General features: G+C 49.2%; 1 pseudogene; it reads left to right on the top strand.

Moving 5' to 3' along the window:
- The first annotated feature begins 520 nt into the window (after positions 1-520).
- LOC112548611 lies at positions 521-697 on the top strand (annotated as a pseudogene).
- The last annotated feature ends 6,342 nt before the right edge of the window (positions 698-7,039 follow it).

The raw sequence follows: 7,039 nt of genomic DNA, 5'->3' as shown, positions 1-7,039 counted from the left end.
GCGATAGGATGGGAGGATTGTGTGAGGTTTTGAAGGGGCGCTGTACGGGTTAGTGGGTTGTAAGAAGAGGGAGTGGGAGGTTAGGGTGTTATTACTTTGTGCACGGGTGGCGATTTGGAAGGTGAGGTGTTTGTGGGTGCAGAAGGAGCTTTATTTTTCATCACGGGAGTGTACTTATTTAATGTATGCAGAGTTGGGATATTATTGGAGTAGAGGGAAAGGGGAGTGGGAGGGGATGGAGTGGAGGAGGCTTTTTGAGTGAAGGGAGGGATAGTTGTTATGATTTTGGTTTAGATAGGCAGAGGGGAACAGGAATGTGGAAGGGTTGAATTGAAGGGTTCAAAAGGGGTTTTCCGGATGTGCGTTACATTTCGGTTTTTGTTTGGTGAAAAGAAATGTGACTTGTCTTTTGGTTATCTTGAAAGCAATGTTTTATTATGGGGTTTAATGTAAATGTTTGTGTTTTGAGTGGGACAACCGAAGTCTTTTTTGTTAGAGTTGAGAGTTTTTCAATATTTTAGTAACTTGTTAATTAATTAAATAAATAAATAATCTGTTCTTATCAGTTTAATTGCTGATACGTCCTCGATGTGAGGACCAATGCATTTTTGGTGCCGGGAGTGGGCCTTGGAGTTTGCTTCAGCCCCTCCACGCATCGGCCCGGTATTGCAGTGCCTCCGGGCCCAGTGCCTGCTCCCCTTCCGGGGGAGCGCAGCCTTCCTCCTCTCTGGGTTCCAAAAGCAGGGGCAGGTGCAGGGCCGTGGACCCTGGGTGACCCCAGGGGGCAGACCCTATGCAAAGGAAGGGCTGCTGCCGGATGGGCAGCACACTGGCAGGGAAGCGAGCACAGCACTGCCCCCCCCTGCAGGGAGGCCAGGGCCCCACGGGGGGGCCTGGGCAGGCGGGGGGTGCGGGCTGGTAGCCTGCTGGGGCCCACCGCAGGCCCGGAAGCAGCACCTGGGGGTCAGGGAGCCCGGGGCTTTCCTGGCTACTGGCAGGCAGGCCTTGCAGCTTCTTTCCGCGTCTCTTGCAGTGTCTCTGGCTCGGCCTGCGAGCCTGCCTAAGACCAGACACTGCCTTTGTCGAGCGTTGTCGTCATTGTCAAACCAGAGCGGTGGGGCGTGTGCAAGCGCAAGTCAAATAAAAGCAGTAGACGGAGACTGGGGCAAACGGAAGGAAGCCCGAGTCAAGTCAAGCCTGCAGCGCGATGCTGCCAGCTAGTCAAGCGACCAGACCAAAACGCTGGCTTGCATCCATAGATGCTTCTCGAGGCAAGAGCTCATGGAGAAAGTACTGTTTCAGGACTTGAGTGCGGTGGTGGCATACGAGAACTATAGGATGTGGATGATTACATTTTGGAGGATTCATGCAAATTAGTGGCGGAAGGAGTGTTAAAGGGGCTGTTGTTTGAAGAAGGGGAGAAAGCGTGGAAGCGGGTAATTGTTTTGAGGCTGTTTAACGATGTGGTGGAAGTGGAGGACGTAGTACATTTTTTGGAAGGGAAGGTGAAAAGGGTGTTGTGGGTGGATAGGGTTTTGGATAGATATGCAGTATGGACGGGGTCATGGAGAGCACGGGTGGTGTTGAAAGGGGAGGAGGATGGTGGAGGGATAAGGTATTTGCCTTCCTCCATTCAGATAGGGTCACATAGAGGATACATTAGTTATTTTGGGCAACCAAAGGTGTGCAGTAAATGTGGAAGGGGGGGACACATTGTGGCTTTTTGTCAATTCACGGTGTGTTTTCGTTGCAGGGAAAAGGGACATAGGGCGGGGATGTGTACGGAGAAAGTTACTTGTGGGTGGTGTGGGGCAGAGGGGCATAAGAGGAGGAATTGTCCTTTTTCATATGCAAGTAAAACAAAGTCAAGGGAAGGAAGGGAGGAGGAAGGAAGTAGAGAATGGGGAGAAGTAGGGAGTATTGTTTGGAAAGTGTGGAAATGGATACTGGGGGGTGGAAGGGCAGCAGACTGGGAAGGCTGATGTAGAGATGGCTTCAAGTGAGGATGTAGAAGGAAAGGGGAGTGGGATTGTAGTGAAAATGTCTCTTCTCACTACACAAAAGGCTTCACAGCTGAGAACTGTAAACTGCAAATTGTTTCTTCTCCTCTCTCCCCCATCACTGAGGGGCCAGGAGAGGGGGGTCCTGTTAGGGGGAGAGAACAGTCCGAACAATGCTTGGTTCACGATAAGGCTGACTCCTGTAGGAACACAGATTAGTTACTGCCTGCTTTGCACATAAACTTTGCAGAAAACTGTAGCAAATCACAGATTGCCACAATGGGATCTTGTTCATGAGAGGTATAATGTATCTTGGGGCGTGGCTAGGGGTCGACACGGCTTTGAGTATTGAACTCCCTTGTCGATCTGTTTGCAAACAAATAAACTTGAGATGGATCCAGCCTGTGTGTGTATGACTCTCTCTTGAGGTATATTGGAAAAGCCTCCAGGGGCACGAAACTAGCCGTTTGGGCAACAATTTGGCGAGCCAGGCAGGAGTTGTCCTTGGACTACCCCAGGGCCGGATGACAAGATCAGAAAAGGGGTCCGTGAAGTGCGCACCAGACCGCTTTTGGAGTCTGTCACGGGCACTGGAACTGTGAGTCGGGGCACCCGGGAAGTTAAAGGCTCTCCTTTAAATGAGTCAACCAGGCCAAGTGGATCCGAAGAGACGGCGCCAGGGTGTTGAGGGAGTAAGTATTCATTTGCCTTGTGTCATTTGAGAAGTCTTTCGGGGACTTTGTTGAGTGGTCTCTCGGGGAATTTGGAATTTTGGAACTTTCAGTATATAAGTCTGAACATTAGCCCCGGGGACTTTGTTCATTTAGAAACATGAGCTGCTGACCAGGTCTGGGACTAAGGCTGAGTCTAGCCGCCCCGATTCTGCCTGACAAGGTAGTGTCGAATGCAAGGGGCCTCAGCTGGAACCTCGTGACCCAGTGGACAGGTATTTGAGTGACTTTGTGTACTGGTTGACACAATGGGTTCGGGTAGCTCCTGAGAAGAAAACTCCGCAACCCCATTAGGATGCACGCTAAGAAACTTTAGTAAGTTCAAAGGGGATTACGGGATAAAAATGTCAAAAGATAGATTAATTACTTTCTGTCAGGAGGAGTGGCCATCATTTGGAGTGGGGTGGCCGGATGTAGGTTCTTTTGATGTGAAATTGGCTAATGAAGTGTTAAGTGTGATAACAAAGGATGGTCATTGGGACCAGTATCCGTATGTAGATTGCTGGGTGAGTGCTGTGATGAATCCCAGTCCCCCATGGGTACAGAAGTGTAAAGGAAAAATGTGTAAGATGTTATTGGCAAAAGACGCTGGGAGAAAGATCTACTTCACTACCAGAATCAGAGAGGACTCGGGGCTGACTCAAGGGTTAAGGCGCAGGGATGAGGCTAGACCACCACCGGACCCAAGGCACAGAGCAGAGGCTAGGACGCAGCTGGGCATAGACCAAACGGATCAGGAAGAAGTAGCCAGCACTAGCTACTCTAAGACAGGCACAGACCAAAGGGATCAGGAAAAAACAGCCGGCACAAGCCGCTCTAAAACACCTCCCCTGTATGTGGGAAAGAATGTGACAGAACCTGACTCTTTATCCCCGACTGCCCCTGATCCTCCCCAGACCCACTGGAGTGCTCTCCAGACTGACCAGCCCCCCCCTTCAAGAACCAAGATCAACTCGAAATCAAAATCCAAACTACCAGTGTCCACTGCGGGAGGTAATGACGGGTGGAGGGGACACTGCCTTTGTTTACGTCCCCTTTAACACCTCAGATTTATTCAATTGGAAAAATCAGAATCCCTCATTCAGAGAGGACCCAGAGAAGATGCAAAATTTGTTCCGGTCAGTTGGACAGACTCATTGCCCCACCTGGGCTGATATTCAAATGATGTTACACACCCTTCTAACCTCTGAAGAGAGGCATTTAGTACAGGGAACGGCAGACCGGATAGCTGAGGAGTGTTTGTCAGCGGGAGAGGGAGGAAATATGCGGGACATGTGCCCAATTGAGAGTCCCAAATGGAATAATTCAGCGGTTGGAAGACAGCGTAAGCACACTTATTTAGGAATTATAGTGGAAGCCCTGGGTAAGGCAGTGCCACGGGTGACCAATCTTTCCAAATTGTATGAAGTCCGTCAGGGAAAGGATGAATCTCCCTCGGTTTTCCTGGAGCGCTTGTTTGATGCCTTTAAGAAGTTTAGTGATTTAAGCCCTGAAGCCATAGAAAATCGGCGCATGGTGAATCTGATGTTTATTGGGCAGGCGGCCCCAGATATAAGAAAAAAGCTGCAAAAGACTGAGGGGGCAGGGGGTAAACCGCTTTCAGAACTCGTAGAGATTGCGTATAAAGTTTATGGGAATCGTGATCAGGTAGGAGCGAGGAAAAGCGTGGACAAAAACAGATGACAATGTTAGCAGCTGCCTTGGGCAAAAGCACGAAAATCGGTGGGGGATGGAAGGAGAAACCTGCGGGGGGGGGCAGAAGAAAGGAACAGGCCGATTGATTGATTGATTTTTTTATTTTTATTTATTTATTTATTTTTTTTAAGCCTGATGAATGCGTATATTGCCGAGAGAAAGGTCACTGGAGGAGGGATTGCCCTAAGCTGAAAGACAAACAGAAGGAAAGTCAGCGGGGGGGCCGCCAGATGCGGGCAGATTCCTCGGGGGAAGATTCAAGCTGAAGGAGACTGGGATCTGAAACCACCACCCTGCAGGCCAGTGCCTGGAAAGATCCCATGGTGAGAATAAGGGTCGGTGGTAGAAACTATGAGGTTCTAGTGGATACTGGAGCCACGTTTTCTATGATCCCTGTAAAGCCCCCTTTAGCTAAAGAAAGCAGAAAGCATGTAACTGTAGAAGGCATTGAAGGAAGGCGAATTAAATTACCTATGTGTAAGCCTCTCCTCACAAATTGGAAATGACACTTTGGAACATGCTTTCGTAGTTTCCCCCGCTTGCCCCGTAGCTCTCCTGGGATGGGACTTACTAACAAAACTACAAGCTGAAATTTTCTTCCGTGAGGATCAAATTGTTGTGCGGCTGCCGGTAAAACAGGGCTCGAATTACCAAATGGCCCTCCGAGGAGTTGAAACTCTGTCAAAAGCCAAAGGAATTGAGATTTTAGAGAATGTTGATCCATGTGTGTGGGCGGATGGGACTCCTGCCCGGGCAAAATGCATTACTCCAGTCAAAATTCCTCTGAAGGAAGGAGAGGGTCCTGTATGTGTGAGACGGTATCCTCTGAAAAAAGCCACCTGCACGAGTTTGAAGCTGCTGATTGAAAAATTCAAGCAGTATGGGTGGTTAATAGAGGGATCATCCCCCTTTAACACCCCAATTCTGGGGGTGCCCAAGACAGATGGCACCTCCTTTAGGTTGGTGCAAGACCTGAGAGCTGTAAACAAAAAGATTTTAGTGGATCATCCTATGGTTCCAAATCGACACACCATTCTGACCCAAGTTCCAGCAGATGCCAAGGTATTCTCAGTATTAGATCTGAAAGATGCTTTCTTCTCTATTCCGCTACACGAAGACAGTCAGAAATTGTTTGCCTCTGAATGGGAGGACTCAGACACGTATCATAAGACTCAATTGTTATGGACAGTGTTAGCCCAGGGATTTGTCTCATCCCCCCCCATATCTTTGGAACAGCATTGCAGAAAGACCTGGAGCATTGGAAAGGGAGACACCCTGAGGTGGTGGTGTTGCAGTATGTTGATGATTTATTAATAGCAAGTCCCGATGTGCAGATGGGAAAGAGAGCGACAGAATCCTTGCTGAATACCCTGGGAAAGAAAGAGTATAAGGGGTCACAGGAAAAGGCTCAAATTTGCCAGCCAAAGGTCACCTTTTTGGGTTATGAGATTGAGGAGGGGGTTTGGGCTCTGAGTAGAGATCAAATTCAAGCAATACAGGATATGCCCGCTCCCAGAAACCCCAAAGAGCTGTGAGCTTTCCTGGGACTAACTGGGTTTTGTAGACTCTGGATTCCTGATTATGGGGGAAAAGCCAAACCCCTATATGAATCCCTCACAAAGGAGGGTCTCACAAATTGGACATGGACTAAGGAAAATCAACATGCATTTGAGTTGTTAAAAGCTGCCCTCTTACGACCCCCAGCGTTGAGGATTCCAAATGGGCGCAAGCCCTATAGACTGTATGTGCATGAGAATAAGGGGGTAGCCTCCGGGGTCTTAAATCAACTGGTGGGCCCAACTTGGAAGCCCGTGGGCTATTACTCCAAGGTCCTAGACCCAGTGGCAAAGGGGTGGCCTGCATGTTTGAGGGCTGTCGCTGCCACAGCTACTCTTGTGGAAGAGGCTCAAAAGATTGTTATGGGAGCTGATATGGAAATACATACCCCACATGGAGTTCCCCAGATCCTTGGAGGAGAGGGAGGAAAAATTTTAAACCCCTCCAGACAATCCAGATAGGAGAGAGATTTCATATCTAATCCAGGCCTTACCTTCAAGCACACCACTGCTTTGAACTCAGCCACCCTGATGCCAGAACCGGGACCTCCGTGCCATGATTGTCTAGAGGTATTGACTCAGACAGTACTGATTCTTCCTGACTTGGCAGATGACCCACTTGAGAACCCGGAGGAGGAATTCTTCGTAGATGGTTCAAGTAGTGTAATACATGGCATGCGACATACAGGGTGTGCTGTGGTAACATTGATTGAGACTATGTGGAAAGAAAAGCTCCCTGCAAACTGGTCAGCACAAGCAGCGGAGCTCACTGCCCTGACACGCGCGTTGGAATTAGGTAAGGATAAAAGAGTGAACACCTTTACAGATTCGCGATATGCTTTTGCTACTGTACATGCCCATGGATTGTTGTGGAAAGAACGTGGGTTTATCACGGCCTCTGGACAAAAGATTGCAAATGGGCCACAGATTGTAATGCTATTGGAAGCCCTCCGGCTACCGAAAGAAGTGGCCGTGGTGCACGTAAAAGCCCATGGCAAAGCCGCAGACGAGCGCCAGAGAAAGGGAAACACGAGGGCCGACGTGGCAGGCAATGCGG

Source organism: Alligator sinensis, unplaced genomic scaffold (genome assembly GCF_000455745.1).
Source record: "Alligator sinensis unplaced genomic scaffold, ASM45574v1 scaffold44_1, whole genome shotgun sequence".
Classification (NCBI taxonomy): Eukaryota; Metazoa; Chordata; order Crocodylia; family Alligatoridae; genus Alligator; species Alligator sinensis.
This window is presented reverse-complemented; position numbering and strand designations above follow the sequence as displayed.